The sequence below is a fragment of the Prionailurus viverrinus genome, chromosome D2, assembly GCF_022837055.1.
Source record: "Prionailurus viverrinus isolate Anna chromosome D2, UM_Priviv_1.0, whole genome shotgun sequence".
Classification (NCBI taxonomy): Eukaryota; Metazoa; Chordata; class Mammalia; order Carnivora; family Felidae; genus Prionailurus; species Prionailurus viverrinus.
This window is the reverse complement of record NC_062571.1, coordinates 58,724,346-58,747,327: the sequence shown is the minus strand read 5'-3', so window position 1 is coordinate 58,747,327 and position 22,982 is coordinate 58,724,346. Positions and strand designations below refer to the sequence as shown.

Sequence of the window (22,982 nt, the reverse complement as noted above, 5' to 3'; positions counted from 1 at the left end):
AAAAAATGTTTATTTATTTTTGACACAGAGAAAAAGCACAAGCAGGGGAGGGGCAGAGAGAGAGAGGGAGACAGAAGATCCGAAGCAGGCTCCATACTGTCAGTGCAGAACCCAATGTGAGGCTCAATCTCACATGTGAGATCATGACCATAGCTGGAGTCAGACGCTTAACCAACTGGGCCACCCAGGCGCCCTACCAGTATGGTGATTTTAAAACATGATCCCAAATTCTTTGATACATCTCTTAAGGAAAGGTGTGGTCTCTGTCTCCTTCCCTTGAATCTGGGTGGGCCTGTGACTGAGTCAACCAACAGAGGACAGGCACATGTCTGCAATGTGACCTCTGAGGCTAGGTCATAAAAGGCACATGGCTTCTGCTGCAGAAATGCTCTAAGAAGGCTGAGGCCACCATGGTGGAGAGGGCACATGTGGACGCTTAGGTGACTGTTCGAGCTGAGCCTGGTCTTGCAGCCATTCCACCAAAAGTGCCAGATAGGTGAGCGAAGCTGTGTCTAGTGGATCTGCCATCCCAGCTGATCCAGCCCCAGCTGCTGGGTTTCCCCACTCCCACCCCCACCCCTGCCAGCCATTTGAGAGTCTTCTCCAGCTGCAGGTATAGACACTGTGACGCCGAAGTGAGCAAGTCCTGCTGTATCTTGTCCAAATTCCCAACTCAGAGAACCTGTGAGCTTAATAAAATGGTTGTTTTACGTTTCTAAGTTTCAGGGTGGTTTGTTAGCAGTCATGGCAGCTAGGATAACCAGTAGCCATAAGGTGATCACGGAGCTCGGGTGACTTAGTGGGTGTGTGAAAGTGCTCTGTAAACTATAATGTGTCACAGGCAGTTAATTTTTATTGCCCAACAATGAATAATAAGAGTCAACACGTATGGAGCTCTAATTATGTGTCAGGCACTATTTGGAGCACTTTTGTGTACTGATTCATCTGATCCTCCTAACAATCCCTGAGACAAGTATTATCACTATCTCCATTTTATAGATGAAAGAACTGAGGCACAGATTGGTTAAGTGACATGCCTAAAGTTACACAGCCTATAGGTGGCAGAGCTGGACTGCAAACCCAGGTAACTGGATTTAGTCCTAACCTAAGGACTGAGTCTTACCTAACAGTCCTGCAATACTGCCTCACCTTGGTTTGTTTTTATCTGCTGATAAACACATTTCCTGGTCCTGTTTTTAAAATGCAAATCTGGGTGGTTCTTTTCCTTGGCTAAGAGACATTTAAGGAGAAAATCTAGGGTACTGACTTAGAAGATATTCTTGCCAAAAAAAAAAAAAAAAAAGATATTCTTGCCAAAAAAAAAAAAGGAAGTTCATGCTTTATCAGTGTTATCCTTTATAAGCTTGGCCAATGCTAAAAATATCAGATAAGAGGAGTAGTCAGTTCGCTGGAGGCATAATTAACCATTGAAATCTAAACACATGAACTTCTGTTTCAGATACCTCAAATCACAAGATAGCTACCTTTTGGGCTTTTTAATTATGAGATGGGTTTTGTATCGCTCAAGAATGGTCTTTAATTTCTTCTCCACCTTCAACCTATCCTTCAACTATCCCCAAACTGGTCTGATCATGCCACTACCCTGCTCAAAAACCCTCCAAATCTCCTTAATATGCACAGAATCAAATCCAGACTCATTGGTTTGGTATTATCAAGACAGCAAAATGCCCTGCTACATTCCCTACTCATTCTATACTCCAGGTGCACCATGTTAACTTCACTCTCTCAACCCTGTCTATGTGTATTTTCAAAGTCTTCGTGCACATGGTCTCCACTGGCCCTTCAAGATCCAGCTCAGGGGCCAGCTCCTCAAGAAAGTCCTCAAGAAAGATCTGCCCCATTCTGAATCTGAACGCATCTCTCCTGGCCTGTTTTTGAAGCCCTTGATAACTGTTAGAGCATTTGTCAGTTTGCTGCTTCTCATAACTAGCAATGTATGTGTTCTCTACTGGACCATGTTTCTTCCTCAGGCCATAAGATCCTTCAGGATGTACACCAAGACAGGGTACCTTCCATATAACAGGCAGGCAAATAAATGCCTGATGAATGGAACTGAGACTGAATGAAAATCCATAGTTGATACAATAGATGATATTAAAACCAGACACTAAAACCTTTATTTTCTAAATAAAATACAATGTATTTAAGTTAAAATTTAAACTCTACACCAGTGGTTCTAAAATTATCCTTCTTTGAAACAACTGCAACTGCATTTTATAGCTTAAATTAGCTTATGTTAATTGTTAGAATGTGATCAATTTAAAGGAGTTTTTTCCTCAACACCTTGTTCTTAAACTTATGGCACCTGTTCTCACTTTTATGCTAACACGTGCTAACAGATGACAGAACAAATGGCTAGTATAATGAAGAACTCGGAAAAGTGATTTCTTAAAACTATTTTCTGTAAAACTGTATAATTTTTATACTGTGGAGCTCAGAATATATATAATGCAGCCATACAGCCATACTTCTGGCCGCTAAGAGATTAGTTCATATAATGGGATTAAATACTAACATTTTATGATGTTTCACAAAGAGTACCGTAACTTCCATCTGAAAATCAGCCACTGGTCTACACTTTATGAGGCTGATTTGAGGACACACCATGTGATTGCCAGGGAATAGAGATTTTAAGTCCTAATTACGTAATATTCAAGACAATACTCTTATGTACTTGATTAGAAATACTTTGTAATTCACAATTGGCCTTTCTGATTCCCTCAAATACCTATAGAGATCTACACACAAATGAAGGAAGTCATTCTTTCTTGGGAAGAGACTGAAAAGGAATCAGAAATCACATAGCCTTGTTCACATAACCTCTATTCAAGAGACCAGCTATGTCCATAACACACATACCTGAGGTCCACTCTCTCTCAAAAAGGTTGCCCTTTAAGAGACCTATTTCCCTATACTCCTGTTTCCTGGGCCCCGGAAGGGTTGGGGGTGGCTACCAGTGAAGCCAATCTTGAAACATGGAAAATGTAGTCACTTTCTCCTGCCATAGTACTTTGTATAAATCTCTCTTTTGACATTTATATTAACAACAATAATAGTATTATTATTATAGCAGCTACCATCTGCTATATCCACTCTAGGGGCGAGACATAATTTCACCATGCTGTTATTCTCTACAAGTGATTCCCCCTACTATGATGATAAGCTTTCTGTAGGGCAACAGCTATGTTCTACTTAATCTCCATTTCCCCAGAATCGAAGAATAGCACCTGGCACAGCGTAAGAACTCCATAACTAGCAGGTGACAAATGGATATCCATATGCAGAAGAATGAAGTTGGATGCCTACCTCACATTATGACTCAAAAGTTAACTCAAAATGGATCAAATGCCTAAATGTAACAGTGTAAACTACAAAACTCTCAGAAGAAAACATAGGAGTAAATCTTTGTGACCTTGGAAGAGAAAATGTTTTTTAGATAAGACACCATAAATACAAGAAAACAAGAAAAAAAATAGATAAGCTGGACTTTAGAATACTTTTAGGATGTATTTAATGACTACCAGAAAATCATACATCTGATAGAGAGCTTGTATCCAGAATATATAAAGTGTACGACACATAAAAACACAACTCAATTGGGGCGCCTGGGTGGCTCAGTCGGTTAAGCGTCCGACTTCGGCTCAGGTCATGATCTCACGGTCCGTGAGTTCGAGCCCTGCGTCAGGCTTTGTGCTGACAGCTCAGAGCCTGGAGCCTGTTTCAGATTCTGTGTCTCCCTCTCTCTCTGACCCTCCCCCGTTCATGCTGTCTCTCCCTGTCTCAAAAATAAATAAACATAAAAAAAATTTTTGAAAAATAAAAATAAAAAAAACAAAAAAAAAACAAACAAAAAAACACAACTCAATTAAAAAGGGGGCAAAGGATGTAACTAGATAGTTACCTGAGGAAGATATACAACTGGCCAATAAGCACATGAAAGGATGCTCAGCATCTTCATCATTAGGGAAATGCAAATCAAAACCCTAAAGAGACAAGACTTCACACCCACCAGAATGGTTAGAATAAAAAAGATAACAGCAAATGTGGATGCGGATAAACTGGAACCCTTAGACACTGCTGGTGGGATTGTAAAAGAATCACCTGCTTTGGAAAACAGTTTGGCAGTTTCTCAAAATATTAAACATAAATTGTCATATGATTCAGCAATTCCACTCTTAAGCATATACCACCCAAGTAAACTGCAAACATATGTCTTCACAAAAATATGTACACAAAGGTTCCTATTATTCTTAATAGCTAAGCGGTTGAAACAACCCAAACGTGCATCAACTGCTGAATGGATAAATAATATGTGGTATATCCAGACAATAGAATATTATCTGGCCATAAAAAGGGAACGAAGTACTGATACATGCTACAACATGGACAAACTTTGAAAACATTATGCTGAATGAAAGAAGCTAGACCCAAGGGAGCCACACCTTGTATGATCCCATTTATATGAAATATCCTATGAATAGGTTAAATCTATAGAGAAAGGAAGTCGACTAGTAATGTCCAGGAGCTAGGGGAAGAAGGAGGTGGGGAGAAACTGTGGGGTTTCTTTTAGGGTGATGAAACGTTCTAGAAGTATACAGTGATGGTTGCACAACTGATGGTCCACTGAATTGTATACCTTAAAAGGGTGGATTTTATGGTATGTGAATTTTATCTCAATAAAGCTCTTAATTTTTTAATGTTTATTTATTTTGAGAGAGATAAGAGAGAGAGACCGAGTGGGGGAGGGGCAGAGAGAGAGTGGGACAGAGGATCCACAGCGGGCTCTGTGCTGACAGCTCCAGAGAGCCCGATGCGTGGCTCAAACTCACGAACCGTGAGATCATGACTTGAGCCAAAGTCAGATGCTTAACCAACTGAGCCACCCAGGTGCCCCTCAATAAAGCTCTTATTAAAGCGAATTGGAAAGAAAGAACCAGTGCTTGAATGAACAGGAAGTGAGTGGGTGAGTAAAAATAGGAACTGTTTCACAAAAAGAGAATAGGCTGAAATATAAGGGCAACACTGGTTTGGACACGGGTGGTGATGCTGCTGGTAAAATGCTAGTTTAGAGTACTTGCCGTCATTTTGTGCTCTAGGACATGGCAAAGACCAAAAGTGGGCACAGGCAAGGCCATCAGGGGAATAGGAATGGGGAAGAGGGCACCACCTTATAAATTTCGGTGGCTGTGGAAAAGCTGAGCAGGGATGAGGGCTTGTCACAGCTGAGAGGAAGGAAATCTAAGAACAAAGATATCATTAAGATATAATGAGGCAAAAGGTAAGGTAATGTTTTAAATGGAAAACTCATGAATGCTACTGCTTTATGAGGTATTATGAGGTCCGTGTCCCTGGACCATATTATTGCAGCACTGAACACCAACAGATGGGAAATCTGTGAGCTGAGTTGAAAGATATAGACACAGTGGGTTTTATGCAATGCACTTTTCTAAAACTTAAGGCTACATTTGCCTCTGTTGTAAAGAGTATATTTAAAAAGATAAATAATAAATATTTTTAAAAAAGAGTATATTTTATTCAGGTTACTGGTGTTCTACTCCTGGACTGGTAACTGTAGAGTCTCTGGCCTCTGGCTTGAATCCCTAACATGTTCCTAGTGTCCAGCCTCAGCAGAATCCCCATCTCTGTCCTGATGGTTCGACTTGCCAACATACCTTTCCTAGCTTCTAGCAGCTGTAAGCTCCTTAAGCCTTGGTTTGTTTCCCTCCAGCCTGGGCTACTTTCTCCCAGCTTTGGATTTACAGCCTCTAGTTTCAATGCTGTCCACATCCTGGAAACACAAAGTAGAGAATACATGTCTATGGCCTGAGCCTTGATTGGACCACAGCGTTAGGATGGTTTTGTTTGGAACTCTATCCTCAATGAAACATAAGGGGTCAGTCATAACTTTCTGGGATCTTAAACAGGGCTATCTGGAGAGACCCTCCAAGCCCAATGTTTTGGAGTACACTTCACTAGTTCAGTGCTTCCCAATGCTAGCTGTACATGAGAATCATCTGAGAAGAGACACCTGGGTGGCTCAGTTGGTTGAGTCTCTGACTCTTGACTTTGACTCAGGTACTGATCCCAGGGAAATGGGATTGAGCCCCATATCGGGCTCCAGACTGCCTCTCTCCTCCACTTGCACTCTCTCTCCAAAAAAAAAAAAAAAAAAAAAAAAAAAACCTGAATCATCTGAGAAGCTATAAATACATTCTAAAGACCGGATCTCACACTCTGAGATTCTGGTTTCAACAGTATGGGGTGGGGCCATGCCATCAATAGTTTAAAATGTTCCTTAGGTGATGTTAATGTTCAGTCAAGGCTGAGAACTAATAGTCGGTTCTCAAAGTGTGCTCCCTGGACCAGCAGGATCAGCATCACTTGAGAACTGAGTTAGAAATGCAAATTGTCGGGGCGCCTGGGTGGCGCAGTCGGTTAAGCGTCCGACTTCAGCCAGGTCACGATCTCGTGGTCCGGGAGTTCGAGCCCCGCGTCGGGCTCTGGGCTGATGGCTCGGAGCCTGGAGCCTGTTTCTGATTCTGTGTCTCCCTCTCTCTCTGCCCCTCCCCCGTTCATGCTCTGTCTCTCTCTGTCCCAAAAATAAATAAACGTTGAAAAAAAAATTAAAAAAAAAAAAAGAAATGCAAATTGTCAACACCCACCCCACACCTAGTAAATCAGAATCTCAGGGGTTGTGCCCAGTGATCTGTGATTTTAACAAACTTTACAGCTGATTCTGATGCAGGCTGAAGTTTGTAAACCACTGGTTTATGGTTAGGCTCCATGGCACTCTGGTTCTTTGTCTGATGACTTACTAATGAGGAAAAAAAATAAGCACTGAGATGTCTAGTAAAATCCTAGTCTCTTTGGTGTACCTGGTTTAAGTCACCAGACGCTAAGAACTTACTAAAAGACAGAAAAGAACTGCCTGGAACAAAGGGTAGTTGTAGTAGCCAGCTGATGAGTGCTCTCTCTCATATGATGTGGTGGTTATGGTATTTTGCTGACATTGGGCAGGGAGTATGTGTTGGCTGTTTAATGCTGAGTTTGAAAATGGGTTTCTCATAGTTTTTGTATCGATCACCTCTGAAACAAGCTTGAGGTGCTGCACTATCTATTAGGCTTCTGATGTATCTTGGGTCAATAAAATTTCCCACTACTGAAAATCAAATTAGTCATTTCTGTTGTCCCCCAAATCCAAAGGATGAGTGCTAGTACAGGTTGCTGGTAGTAGTCTATCTCAACACCAATTGCATCAACATACCCAAACCACACGTCAGATTTCTTAGAAGGGCAACTAGGTTTTCAGGCATTGCTTTAAATTTTTTTTAATGTTTATTTATTTTTGAGAGACAGAGAGAGAGAGAGAGAGAGAGAGAGAGAGAGAGAGACAGAGTGTGAGTGGGGGAGGGGCAGAGAGGGGCAGAGAGAGAGGGAGACACAGAATCTGAAGCAGGTTCCAGGCTCTAAGCTGTCAGCACAGAGCCCGATATGGGGCTCAAACCCACGAACCATGAGATCATGTCCTGAACGGAAGCTGGACGCTTAACCGACTGAGCCACCCAGGTGCCTCTCAGGCATTGCTTTTAAAGTAGAGGGCAGGGATGCAGCTAAACATCCTGCAATGCCCAGGACAGCCCTACAATAAAGAATATTGATCGTGCTGAGGTTGGAAACCTTGCTTTAAAGAGACAGAAAGTTAGCAAGTGGCAGCAACATCACAACTATATTTCAGTATTTGAAGAAGCTGAAACATTCTCCAAGGGTATTTAATAGATATAGCCTCTAGATGGTTTCGGCACAGCACAGAGAAGAGCTCCTAAGGCCCCTGTTAGCATGCGCCTTGAAAAAAAAAAGCGAAGAATTGATTTGCTTCCTCTCTCTTTTAAAAATAGCTACAACACTTTGGTAAGGTAACTGTTCCCAAGATAAAATATAGAAGCTAGGACAAAAGCATAATTGCTTGGAAATAGAGAACAAAGGAAAGCAGAAATCATTTTATGCTTTCATGGTTCCTGCCTCACTTATGACCTTCACCTTGTAAAACACACTGACATTTGCTACATTTTTATCCTCCCTGGTGTCACTGCAGCATCTTTCATTCATTTAGTAGACAGTATTGACTCTTTTTTCTTCCCTTGGTATATCATTCTACCTTGGGGTTACATTGAACTTGAAGCGTGTTCCTTGAAGCAGCAGCACTGACCATCACCTGGGCACTTCTTCAAAATGCAGGTTCTCAGGTCCTACCACTGACTTACAGAATCAGGATTCAGGTGGTGAGGTGGCGTCCAGACAGCCGTTTCAGTGATATCCCCGGTGAGTCTCATGCACACTGAAGGTTGAGAAGCACTGCTTCTGACACTTGCTACTCAAAGTGTGGCCCTTGGACCAGCAGCACTGGCATTGCTGAGAAGCCCGTGGAGGCAGCCATTCAGCCTCCAGCTCAGCGGTCTGAGTCAGGGTCTGCATGTCCTCAGACCTCCAGATAATTCTTATGGGCTCTCATACATTGAAGTATGAGAAGAATTGGTTAAGACCCTGGTTGCTTCCCAACTTTATGGCTGACATTTTTCTATTTCCACTGAGGATTCCTTTATCTTCATCTAAAGATAAATACATGTCAAAGTCTCTAGCTCAGTGAATCTCAACCCTGGCTGCATGTAGGAGCCACCTGGGGAGCTTTAAAACCTATTGATTACCTGGGTGCCACTCACAGAAGTCCCGATCTAACTGGCCTAGGGTACAGTGCAGGCATTGGGATGTTATGTTTCAAACTTCTTCAGGTGACTCTACTGGGCATTTGCAGTCAAGAGCCTTTGCTCTGGTCCTTGATCTTCTGTTCCTCTCTCTTCCTGATTACAGATCCCAGCAGAGCCCATCACCTTAAATATCACCACCACCTCTTTCCTGAGGACTAAATTTATATCTTAACATCAGTGTCTATTTTGAACTCCTATCCTGCTTTACACATTTTGCCTGAGCTCTCTCCTTGTCTTGTCAAAATCGTTTATCTCAACAGGAACACGTGATCTTCAAGAGCCATTATCCCCGATCTTCCTGCCGCTTCACTATAGTAAATGGTACCATTAACCTTCTAGTTACCCAGGGTCATAACTCAGGAGTCATTTTTTACCTTCTTTTTCTTTGTTTCCTATTAGGAAAAAAAATCCCCACATTCTTGCAATTCACCTTTCCTTCCTTCATTTTACCAATAAGTATTGTTGATAAATGACTACTACTATGTACCAATCATTATTCTAGGCACTAGAAATGCAGCAATAAACACAACTAACAAAATAATTTTCCTTCTGTAGCTTACATTTTAGTAATTGGGGGTGAGAGATAATAAGCCAGATAAATAGTGTTACGTAAAGTCAGTATCACAGCACTAAGATAAAAAGCAAAGCAGGGAAGGGCAATGGGGAAGCGTATAGGTGTTACAATTTTAGGTAGCAGAGGGCAGGGATTAACTCCCCAAGAAGGTAGTACTTCAGTAAAGATCTGAAGGTGGTGAGGTGGGGAGCCCTGTGGATATCTGGGGGATACCTTTGCAGTAGAACAAAAAGCAAAGGCCTGTAGTAAATGGAAGTACAACTGATGTGCTTAAAGAATGGCAAAGATGCCAGTGGGGTGGCTGCTGAATGTGGGAAAGGACAGTAGTAGGAGCCAAGGTCAGGGAGGTAAGGGATAGGGTAGGTACACCTGTGATAAAGCCTGGACGGCCTTTGTAAGGACTTGGTTCTTCAAGTGACATAGTCATTGTAGAGTTCCGTGTTGGTGTGTTTTTGTTTTTTGACAAAAGAGTGATACGATCTGACTTATGTTGTTTTTTTTAGAGAGAGAGAGAGAGAGCATGCATCTGTATGTGCATACATGCACAGGAGAGGGGAGGGGGGCGGAGGTGGGAGGGGTAGAGACAGAATCTTAAACAGACTCCATGATCAGTGGGGAGCTTGACACAGGGCTCAATCCCATGACTCTGGGATCATGATCTGAGCCAAAATCAAGAGTCAGATGCACAACCGACTGAGCCACCCAGGAGCCCTGACTTATGTTTATAAGACTTTTTTTAGCTGTTGTGTTAAGAATGGACACAAAGTGGGTGGGGGTAGAAGCAGAGACACATCATAGGAAGTTCTGGCCGTCAACCAAGTGAGAGATGGGTGGTGGCTTGGCTGGGAGGCAGTAGGGGAGGTGGTGAGATGTAAGCAGATTCTCCAGATATGCTGAAAGCAGAGCCTACATGAGGGACTGGATGTGGAGCAACAGTGAAAGAGAAGTTTGGGCCTGAATGACAAGAATGGAACTGCAATTTCCAGAGTTTGGGAATATTGTGCAAGGAGTCAGCTTGGAAGAGGCAGCAGGAGCTCAGTTCTGAACAGTATAAGTTTGGGATGCCTTTCAGACCTCTAAGTGGAATGTCAAGTAGTAGCTGGAACCATAAATCTGGGACTTATGATATCTTTGGGAGAATGAATGAAATAGCCATGGAAGTGAGACTAGACAAAGATCCATTTCTGAGCCCTGAGGTGTTCTAACATTTAGAGGTCACAGATGCAACATTCATGCAACAAATATTTGAGTATCTGATATGAGAAGGCCCTGCTCAGTGAATGTGATGTAGGAGGAATCAGTAAAGGAGCCTGAGAAGGAGCATCCTGAAGGTAATGAACTCTAAGAGATTTTCTCCATTACAATGCAAGTGCACAGTCCTTAGTTTCCACCTCTGCATTGGATCCTGGACAACTGCATTAATTTCCTAACCGATCCTCCTTGTGGTTTCTCTAGTTCCAATCCATTCTATCCAACAAAACAAGATTGACTGCCCCCACAAAGCATTTATGAGCTTACTCCCCGCTTCAGTAACATGTACAAGTTACCAGGGAGGATTATTCCTGAAGTCTTCTTGCTGCCATTAATGGCCTCCATGTGTAAGTTTTTTTGTTTTTTTGTTTTTGTTTTTTTTTTGTTTTTGGTATATACCTTGCCTTCTTTCGCACTACTCTATCAAAATGGATTGTGTTTATTCCCCATTCAGAAAATAACTGGTCCAAGGATACTCAGCTAATAAGTGGTAGAGCCAATATTGAGCTCAGGGAAGTGAACAGGACTCACCTAGCTGGGGTTTGAGAAAAGCTTCAAGACAAGTAAATGAGACTGGATACTTGAACTTCAAGCCTCTCAGACCCAGAGCCTATCTTGGAGGCAGCCTATGGGGCCAGTTTGTCTCTCTCCAGGTTCAGGCTAAACATAACCAGAGTCCTTAGCTTAAAAATCACCATGATGACCCTAAGTGACCTGGCTAAGCTTTGACTAATGGTGACATTCTCAGGCCATGAACCAACCTCAGACATGAAGAAAGACACTGAAAGGCAAATAGGCCTGCCTAAGTTGCCTAGAGATCATACAGTTCTGGGCCAGCCCAGGGGCTATGACTCAACTAGGCTGGTCCTAGGGAGGAGAGAGATGTGGCTCTCAGGGGTTCCATTCGAAGTAAGCCAGACTCCAGAGGTAACCTTAAAACCCACCCTTTTGAAGGTTCTCATTCCAGGTAAAGACAGTCTACAGCTACTCCAACATTCTCTTCCACTGTTTCTGATCTAAATCAAGCTGACTCCCGAGAGCACACCCCATTTTCCAGTTTTTGCCCTAGTGGTAACTGCCATACCTATTAAACCCTAATCTTTATAGTATCTCTGCCAAATAGGGATTGTTACTACTACTATATGGATGAGAAAATGGAGACTCAGAGAAATAGTGACTTGTCTCTAAGCAGCTCTCACTTCTGTTCATTATGTACAGTCACGTTTACATGGGTTGGATCAGAGAAAGCACTTGTTACACTAAATGACTAACTAGATACAATTCATGTAATTAGATCAGGGAGGTAGAAGGCAAATGGTGGAGTGTCTTGAATGTGGTACAGGCATTATCTTCAGCCTTTGCAGTAAACTTACAATATAGTATCATCATTCCCATTTTAAGAAGGGAGATAAGCCTCTTTCAGAGTCGTAGAGTGACCTTCCCTAGTCACACAGCCAGGAAACATAGAAGCCAGGATCTAAGCCCAGGTGTTTAGGAATCTATGTCTGTGGCTCCGTGGTCTGAGGTAGTTAAGTCATAGATGTGGCTTCTGATTCTGCCTCAGTCACTAACACTGAGCAGGACACTCCTGTCCCCAGATCCCAGGTGCCTCATATACAAAAAGGGAAAAAATTCTATTGCCTTCACATGCACGGTGGGTACAAAATGAGTTACTGTTTTGGAAATATCTTTGCAAATGTAAAGATTAACTATAAGGGATTATCATCACTATTTTTATTATTTGTCTTTTCCGGGCCTCAGTTTCTTCCACCTGAAAATTAAAGGATGAGAGCAGGTGACCTCCAAGGTGCTTTTTTTGTCTCTAAAATTCTCTACTTTTATTAGTCTAAACAGTCCTGGGGCTACAAAAACAGTTTTGTTTTACAGGATGCTTCTTTGTGATAATATATGATAACATGGGAATTCTAATAGTGCCAATAGTTACAGCGTCTCGCGTTTACAAAGCGTTGTGAACTCCTAATGTTTATCTAACGTTTATATCTTAATATTGAAGAATTCCATTGGAGTAAGATGAGAAAAAGATGCTTTGACACATGATAGATTTTTAAAAAAAATCTACAGAATCAAATCAAATCACTTTCTATCAAATCAGGAAGAGAAGCACAAAAATGTTACCTTACCTAACCAGCCTTGTAGCAACCACCTTGATTTGGAAAAACAAAACAGTTCCTTTCTCTAGTTTATTAAAATAAAAAGGCTGTACTTTGTAGTAATTATCTTACTCTACTTCATCTAAAATAGAATAATCTATACACTTATCACAAAAAATTTTCTCGAGCCACTAAAAGGCAATTATAAAAAAGCCAACAGTGTAGAACACCATGGTAACCAGCATCACCAGGGCATGAAAACATAGTTGTTAGTCACTAGGATCTAAGCTGGTTGGCAGTTTGGCTTGCTAAGCAACACTCAAAAATAGCAGTGTAACAACCCATTAACTGAAGATATGACTTTGCACAGCTTTGAACCTGCCCAGAAGGAACTACCCCAGGTCCATACACCAACCTCATGCACTACTAGGCTCCCAGTCAAGGCCTAAGTAGTCATTTATTCAACAAATACTTATTGAAGCTTACTATATACCAGGCACATAATTCCCAACACGTGTATTTACTTGATTTCTCAGTTAAACAGAAGCTCTGAAATAGACACAGAAAGAGTGGTTTTGTGATGGGTGAGGTTGGGGGATGGATTTGCTTGAGGCTGACTCAGAGAGAAATAGCAGCTGATAGCCAGAGCCAGAGGACAGAGAAAAAGAGAAAAAGTAAACAGTGGACTGCTTTATAATACAGCATAAAATAACTACATTCTCATGACCATGATCCTGCGTCATCAAGAAAAGATTAAGTTATATTTAGGATCCTTTCCTAAGGAAGGCAGGAATGGGCATAAAACATTTTAGAAATATCACCACCAAAAATGGTTAAAATATACAGTTTTGGCCTTTGGAGAGAACAGAAATTATGTTTGGTGAATATCCCATTCTGCCTAGTTCCCCACTTTGCTGGAAGAAAAGCAGCATTAAGATCATTGCTTTACCAGCATTCAAATACAGGGTTGGCTCCCTTTCTGCTTTTATTTTTCTAGTTCAAGCTCCTGCCTCAGCTGGAATGCCTTTTCCCTTCATAAATGCTTATCAGAATCCCTCTCCGTTGACTTCCTCACAGTTTTCCCAGATCCTCCCAGGGAATTTCTGCCTTCTCCCTTCCCCCACAGAGGTCTGGATGCCCTTGCCTGTCTGCCAGGCTGTTTGATATCATTTCCATCAAGGCTCTTCCTACTTTCATGCTCCTGGAGGCCAGGCTCTTTCCCATATTCATATCCATAGCCATCTCCCAGAGCCCTGGCAGCCAGGTACTCAGTGAATATTTGTGAACTCAACTGTCTACACAATCCCGAGGGGTAGAGGGGAGGTTGGCTGGGAAGGTAGCACTTTCCCTAATGGATATTAAATGGCTCAGGAACCCACATGGCACCCACACTGGCCCCCTTTCCTTGGATCCTTTGCACGTCTGCTCCCTTCTCCTGGAAAGCTCTTCCTCTAGTGAACTTCTTCTTGCCACCCTTTTAGGATTCAGCTCAAATATCACTTGGGGACAGGGAGGAGTCTATTCTTAGCCACAAGACCAGGTCAGAGCCCCTATTATATGCTCTCATGGCTCTATTTGTTCTTCAAATTACTTGTTACCACTTGTAATCAGTTACTGGTTAGTGTATATTTTCCAACTGCATGGCAAGTGCCAGGAGGGCAGGAGGCCTGATATAGAATGATGTCATATGGAAGGAAGGAAGGAAGGAAGGAAGGAAGGAAGGAAGGAAGGAAGAAAAAAGGAAGGAAGGAAGGAAGGAAAGAAGGAAAGAAGAAAGGGAGAAAGAGGGGAAGGAGGGAAGGGAGAAAGAGAGGAAAGAATGAATTGAGAAGAATCCCAATTTGGAAAGGAACAGACAGCAGAAAATAAAAAGGGAATTGAAGAGTTGTTATGGAAGGTCCAAGGGTCCCCAAATGTGGGCCTAGAGGTAAACCAGTTGAAGAAAGTACTAGGAACATTTACAGACCCCCCCCCACCCCCCACCGTGATACCCAAATGCTTTAAGGGCTCCAGAAACACAACCAAATGTATTTGACTATTAAAAAATGGAATTGAGGTGAGCAACTATACTCTTCAGATAAGAGAGGACTCAACAAGGATGATAAAACAAGGAAATGGAATTTAACTGCAGCCTGTGGGATTTAGATTAGATAAAAAGTCTGACAATGAAGAATGTTATATTCTGGAAAAGATAACTAAATCTAAAAATGAATGCGTGAATTAGATTCTCTGTCAGGTTTTTCAGTGCCCCTTACAGCTAAATTCTACTGTTACCTGGTATTTCTTTTGCCAGGCTGAGAAAAAAAAAAATTATTTCAGAACCATATTACAACAATCATAATAAAAATTTTTAAAGAAAGAAATATAAATCAACAATTGAACACTTTGTATATTTAATTATTTCTACTTTTTCTTGTTCCTTTTTGTTCTGCCTCCCTCTACATGATGGACTATGCTCTGTTTACTGCTTGCTCTAATTATTGTTTAGAAGGTAAACATTCTAAATTTCACTACTTACTATCTAGCAATGTTTAACACATTTTTAAACATATTACACTTAATTATATCAGCAAAATATAATTTTGAGTGAAAAGAATTTTTTATTTTCTTTTATGAAAGACAAAAAATGTAGCGCTAATGTTTTAGCAGCTTTTTATAGAATAAAACAATGGGATGATTATTCTTTTTTAAAACTTTTAAAGTTTATTTATTTATTTTGAGAGAGAGAGAGAGCACATGTATAACTGGGGGAGGGGCAGAGAGAGAGAAAGGGAGAGACAGAATCCCAAGCAGGCTCCACACTGTCAGCACAGAGCCCGATGACGGCTTGATCCCAGGAACCATGAGATCATGACCTGAGCCAAAACCAAGAGTCAGGCCCTTAACCAACTGAACCACCGAGGTGCCCTGAAGGATTATTCTTCCTGCTAAAATATCACACCTGAATTGGGAGTGATAAAGCAAAACACTGACTTTCCAACCAGATTATTGCTCAGTGAAAATGTTACGTGGCATATCTATGCCAGCAGCACTTACTAGCTGGCTGGATGTCTTTTGAACAACAGATCACATGCGGTAGAACCAAAGCTTGAAGAGGATACCTTTCAGCTCCACAGTGTCTGTCTTGTTCACCATTGTATTCCCAAGGCCTAGTACAGTGCCTGGTCCAAAGCAGTTCAATATTTACTGAATAAATGAAAGAATGAATCAACAAATGAACAAAGACTGAGTATGAAAACTGCAATAAGCCGCTTTACAGCCACATTAGTCTATAGATAGAATAACCCAACAGTATGTGTACTGTGCCATCTTTTGTTTAGGAAGATGGTGTTACTAACCCAGCAGAGCGAAATTGTCTAACTGTTAAATATTACAGCAATTGCACCTAAAGGCCTCTGACTTCAGAACAAAGCTTTATTCCTTCTCCCTGTTTTCTGCATAGGGTCGATTTTCTCCTAATAACAATCCGATAAGCAGAGTAGTGAACTTTAGACATTAAGTTCAACAAATCTTTAAGGATCTATTTCATAAATTTGTCTTCCCAAATTATAGGACTTACTCCCAAGGAGGCTACAGTGAAAATAATATCATCATATAAAAAAATCACTTTTAGGATTAGAACAGGATATTTTATTAGTGGAAGAAGGCAAGATCATGGGTTTTCCTCTTTATTGTCTTTTTAAGAATTAAGGTTGTTAGTTTGGGTGCTACACTTAAAAAAAATTTTTTTTAATGTTATTCATTTTTGAAAGACAGAGAGAGACAGAGCACAAGCAGGGGTGGGGCAGAGAGGGGGACACAGAATCTGAAGCAGGCTCCAGGCTCTGAGCTGTCAGCACAGAGCCCGATGCGGGGCTTGAACTCAGGAACCACGAGGTCATGACCTGAGCTGAAGCCGGATGCTCAGCAGACTGAGCCACCCAGGTGCCCCGGGTGCTACACTTTTAACATGACAAAATATTAGGAGTCATTATTTCAGGATAGTGGGATGATTACCTTCAGGTGATTTTCATGCTTTCTAAAATTTTCAGTTTTCTGTAACGAACATGCAGTATAGAAACTTATAAACTTAAGTAAAATTTTTATAAAAGTAAAATTTTATAAAAATTTTATAACCTAACCATAGTCATTCTCTTCTCCATGTTCTCACTGAATTTTTATGTTTCTATTCTATCACTTTTATTGTAATGATTTATACACGGGTCTGTCTTATCCACATAGGTCCACAACTTGTAAATTGTAACGTTAAAGTTGGAGGAAAGGGGAGTCCAACCTGCCTCCTACCTTTCCAAAGGAGAACAGTATTCTTTCAGGCTGTCGGCTCTTTGGGAGCAGGACTATATCTCATACATCCAACTCTGAGCATAGTGCTTTGAACATGAAAAAGGATAAATAATTATTACAATATAGATTTACCTAAAAATGTGGAGGAAACATACATGCAGCACATTTCTTCTAAGACTTAAAATTTGCCTTTGTCCTGCATCGTCCAAAATGACTGGCTGGAGATCATTAATGATTCATTTACTAGAGCTCTGCAGAGCCTTTCTATTATATTAAAGTTTAACTCCTTCAGTTATTCATTCATTCAACAAACATTTACTGAAAACTTAGCATGTTTCCTATCCATTGTTAGGTACTACAGCTACAAAGACAGATAAGATAGTCTTTGCTCATCTTGGGGGTGAGCAGCATTAATAAGCAAAAAACCAATAATACAACTTGTTAGTTCAATAAGAGAGATATGGGACAATTAACTTGGCTCAAACTGGGGTTTACAGGAGAAGCTTTCCAGAGGACGTGGACCCTGTGCTGAGTGTTAAAGGAGGAGCTGGAATAGGGATTAATCAGGCAATGCATATCATGAGGAAAGAGACAAAGGCAAACGAGGGCAGTGGGGCCATGAAATTCAGTTGCTGGAGCACAAAGCTGTGGCAGGAGTGGTGAGGGATGGGCCTGGAGGGGAGGGCAGGAGGAGGTCAGGAGAGCACAGCTTAGACTTTATCCTGCAGGCAGTGGGGAGTGCAGCAGGGTTTTAAGAAGGGGATGACGTCACCAGAGATTATTTTGGTGGCACTGCAGAGGACGGATTTGAGGGAGACAAAAATTGGAAGACACAAAATTTCTTAGGAGGCATTTGCACAGAGGAGTAACAGGTTTGTGTTTGTATTTAAGAATTTAAGAATAAAAAAAATCCCATATTTAAGTATTTAAGAATCTTAGCTAACATTTACAATGACAATTACTAAATATGCATTATAAAGCAATACTGTATTACTATTTCAAACAACTCTATGAGTAAATGCCATTATTATCCTCATTTGACAGCTAACAGAATAGGTAATTAGTCCCAGAATAAGTAACTGTCCCAAACCTCAGGCAGTCTGGCACCAAAGCTTATGCTCTTCATCACTACCTCATGTGCTTAATTTCAGTCTCTCACTTTGGATGAAAGCTCTGTGCAGACAGGAACTGTATGTCCTCCACTGTGCCTAAACGGTACACAGTAACTATTTCTTGAATAAACTCAATGACTCACCTAAGTGAAAGAAATAGTGGACTATATTATATATAGACAAGAAATATTTTAGATGCAATCTTGGCCAATTTTTGGCAGACTTTGGTGATTGTTATGGACTGAATATGTCTCTCTCCCCACCACCCAAATTCATATGTTGAAGCACTAACACCCCCCACTCACTCGGATGGGGCCTCAGAGGAGATATTTAAGGTTAAATAAGATCATATGGGTGGGGCCCTAAACCAGCAGGACTGGTATCTTTATAAGAGGAAGAGAGACAAGAACTGGCTCTCTCTGTATACATGCACCAAGGAAAGGCCATGTAGAGATATAGAGAGAAGCTGGCCCTCTACAAGCCAGGAAATGAGCCCTCACCAGAAAACAAATCAGGTGGAACCTTGATCTTGGACTTCTGGTCTCCAAAACTCTGAGAAAATAAATTCCTGTTGTTTAAGCCAACTAGTCCATGGTATTCTGTTATGGCAGCTGAAGCAGAGTAAGACAGTGGTTAGTAGCATGAGGGTGAAGGGTAAAAGGGGGGTTTTTAGCCTGGGAGACTGGAGGAGCAGTGCCACTGACTGGGGTAGAGAATCTGGGAAGTTGAAGAGGAAAGGTTGGTTGTGGTCAATGGAACAACACTAATTATTCTATACTTTGGGTTCACCTCACTCAAACATAAAAATATAGTAGAAATTATCTACTTAAAACCATTCATTCAACAAATACCTATTCATCCCTTTGTCACGGTGGCCACTGTGTTTGTCCTGAGAATGTAAAGTAAGGAAGATTCATTCTCTGCCCTTAAGGAACTCACAGTCCAGTTGGGGAGAAATACTGTTACCTTTTGTAAAACTACCACGCTAGCTAGAAAGACCTTTCTCCTTTTCCCCACTTCTAAAGACCTGGAGCTCCTAAGAGGTATAGAGGTGAAATCCCATATGGACAAGAGCTTTGAGTCACATGACCTGGATATGAATCTGGGCCTTGGAATACTAGCTCAGTGAAGGTCCTAGGTAGGCCAAGTAACCTTTCTGGGTCTTATGGGCCTCACCTGTAACTGCAGAGTTATTTTAAGGATCAGATAAGATGGGTAGAAATGCTTTGTAAAATGCAATATACATGTTAGCAAGTATTGTAATTATAAAAGCTCCATTTCTAACCTTTGAAAACTAGAGGTAAATCAGACATGGGCAGCAAGTCAGAGGTGAAAGGCCAGCTTTGAATCCTGCGGGTGGCAGGAGTTCTGGGATGGAGGATGGATTAAGACTGGTGTAGTGGGGAAAAGAACAGATTCTGGTGTCCACAGATCTAGTTCAAATCACAATTCAGTTATCAACTGTGGAAAGTTGAGTAAGTCATGTAAGGGGTCTGAGCTTTAGTTTCTTCACCTGTAAAATGGAGTTGATAATATCTACCCAGGAGGGTTGTTCTGAGCGTGTAAAGGGCTTGGCAGGGTGCCATGCAGAGCAAGTCGCTCAATTAATGGTAATTGTTGTTCCTATTTGTCATTTTCCTCCCCTACCTCCTAATGGGTTTGTTTAGGTAGTTAAGTTACTTGAGATGCAAAGAAGTGAGGGAAACAGAAGGGCTTTTATGACTTACTTTAAAAGTTATTTTTAAAGGTAAGGAGAAGTCGTTCAACTCTTTTCCTTTACTAACCTATGGTGCAAACATAATGTTTTTGGAAAATGACCACTGTGTTACATGGCATGAAGCCAGAGAACACTCAGCTTGATGCTTATTTCTGGTATTTATTCTAAGTAAGTCTACCAATCACTGTTAATAAGGGTTCTCTGAAGGCAGTGCTTCTCAGACTTTAATGTACATGAGTCGCCTGGGGGATTGTTAAAATGCAGATTTTCATTCAGTGGATTTAGAATGATGTATGAAGTTCTGCAGTTCTAACATGTTCCCAGGTAAGGCCCATGTTGCTAGTTTTTGGACCGCACTTTGAGGAAGGAGAAATGCTCTGAAGAGATGTGGAAATCTCTTTCTTGGCATGGCGTTTGATGTGGGAAACAAAGGCAAAAGAAAAAAATTAAATTTCCTTACTACCTACAACCCATTGACAAGTCCTTGAAACAGGTAGAGTGACCTTCCTCTGGGAGTTCAGCTGCCTCGATGATGACACTTTGCTAAGGGCAAAAGGCAATCTTAGCTTAACATTATCCTGACCCCCCCAGGATGCTGTAAGTCTACTTTAACACATAAAAATTCCTTTGGAAACTTCCTTACTCTCTACCCACCAAGATATGTTAGCAAACATCCTCTAGGCAAATGGCCCACTGCTGTACACTGGAAGGGTCTCATGACTGAGGATTTACTAAACAGTAATAAATGACCTTTTCCTATTAACAGCTAGCCCCCCTCAGGGTCCTGGAAACCTTGTTTCCAAAAATACCTTGAGGCTTGTGTTATCCCTAACTCCCTCCCAACTTAAAAGTATATAATCGGCCATTTTTTATGACCCCAGTGCAGCTCTTTGGGCCCACAGTCCTGTCCCCGGCTTTAATAAAAGCACCTTTTTGCACCAAAGATGTCTCAAGAATTCTTTCCTGGCTGTCAGCTCTGAGCCCCAACATTTCCAAATCGTGTTCACCATAATTCCCTGCTTCTCTTTAGTGATCTGCCTAATTACGAACTAATGATACAACACTGACAAGCCTTTTTCAGACCAGATTTCAAAATTCTTCAGCAGGACTCATTTCAGATCAATATTGACTTTTTTGAGCAGCCTACCTTGTGCAAGGCACTGTGCAAGGTGCTAGGGATCCAAAGGTTAGTGAGACACAATTCCTGCTTCTGAAGACTGTCCTTACTCTGACACTACCCCTTTGTAGACTGTTAACTTTCTAAGGGCAGTGTTGTTGTCTCGCATTATTGCCTATAATGCAGAAACTCAATAAATAGTGAATGAATGAATGAGTTCATAGTTTCCTGAAAAATGTCCTCCAATAGCACATGACAATGAGACACTATCTTAACTGCACTCTGTCCTAACTATCACATGTAAGGGATAGATAAGTTACAATCAGGCTGATAGGCTGGGCCTTAATCCAATCTGACTGGTGTCTTTATAAGAAGAAATTATTAGAACCATAGAGATTCTAAGAATGAGCTCACACACACTGAAGGAAGACCATGAAAGGACACCAAGAGAAGCCAGCTCTCTGCAAGCCAAAAAGAGAGTCCTCGGGAGAAACCAAACCTGCCAACACCTTGATCTTGGACTTCCAGCTTCCAAAACTATAAGGAAACAAATTTCCATAATTTAGGCCACTCAGTTTATGGTATTTTTTATGGCAGTCCTTACAAATTAATATACAGATTTTTACAGCTTTTATGCCCAGATCCAAGACTCCCTTCTGCAGGAGTCTTACAAAATGTAAGACTAATTCTAAGAGTGGATGGATGAACCTTAGGTTACAGTGGGAACAAGTCATACAGGGACTTAGGGGAGACAGAAGAGGGGGAAAGAGTAGGCCAGATTGGGCTAAAACAGCTATAATGTATATACATTTTCCTTCCCTTCTCACGATGCCAACACAAAGTTTACAGCTTGGATAGAAAGTCAGTTTTCAACTTTCCCCTGCTTTTCAGGCTAGACTTGGATACTTAAGACAATTTTACTTCTCTAAAAAAATTGTGGCAGGAGGAAGATCCAAGATTTTTCTCTGAATGAAAGTTCTAAAGAATGCAAATGATAAAGTAATGAGATTGAATTTTTGATAAACAGAAAGACGTGTCAAGATGTGCCAAATGGGATTCCTGCTAGCCATAAGGAAGCTACATTTGAAGCTTGATTCTAAAGTCAGGGGATTGATTTTTTTGTTTTGTTTTTAATAAACATGCTAATTCATATGTACAGATGAAAGCCTCCTTCAAAATGGTCATTCTAGAAGGTTCTACACTTATTCTAACCATGTCACTGTTCTCAACTCATTTCTGGAATTGTTTTCAGGGTCTGTGAGATAGTCTTCTGAACTCAATGGTGACTCTTGAAGGTAAATTTGATTTTCAAAAACAATCAAGTGTCTTTCTGGTTAACTAGGAGAACCAGTCAAACTGTGCGATTCCAAGAAAACCCTAAAGAATCCAAGCTGATTTTTCTTGAGTGAATCATACTCAACTCCAGAAGACAGTTTCTAAAGACAAACCCCAGACATGCATGTTATACACATGACACTAGCAGGGTGGTGACTGCTCTGAAGGAACCCCCACTCATTTACATATGCAAATTTTCTGGTGGTTCCCTTTACCAGAATATTTCCTTACACCTACATTTACCCTATCACATGGGACCCCAATTCCCAAAAGTACAAGGACCTCACCACCTTAGTCAACATTTAATCTCCAACCTGGTTACCTGACATATATCAAATGAACAGCTGATGGAAAGTTAAATAAGAGAAAAAAAACAACTAAGGTGTCTGTGTGATTCAAAGGGCAGAACTAGGACCCAGAGAGCAGTTCCTAAGACATAGCTTTCTGTTCCATGTAAGAAGGGCATTATCAGCAGCTGGAGCTGTCCAACAACAGAGTTAGTTTGCCCTGGAGATTGTGAGTCTCCAGCCCTGGGAAGAGTTTAAAAGGAAGGCTGCTAGCTATGGGAGGCTGTGAAGGTTCCTCCTGTATTGGGTGGGAGCTACCCAAAGACCTCCAAGGACTATCTCCAGAGTCCAATCTGCACAATAATACCTGCCAATTGTTAGATCCTGAAAAATACTGAGAGGGAATGAATG

At 41.2% G+C, this 22,982-nt stretch overlaps 1 protein-coding gene across 2 annotated transcripts in view; it reads right to left on the bottom strand.

Moving 5' to 3' along the window:
- The window catches only part of CNNM1 (cyclin and CBS domain divalent metal cation transport mediator 1), a 58,075-nt gene that overhangs the window by 33,299 nt on the left and 1,794 nt on the right, over positions 1–22,982 (bottom strand). The window lies entirely within an intron of this gene.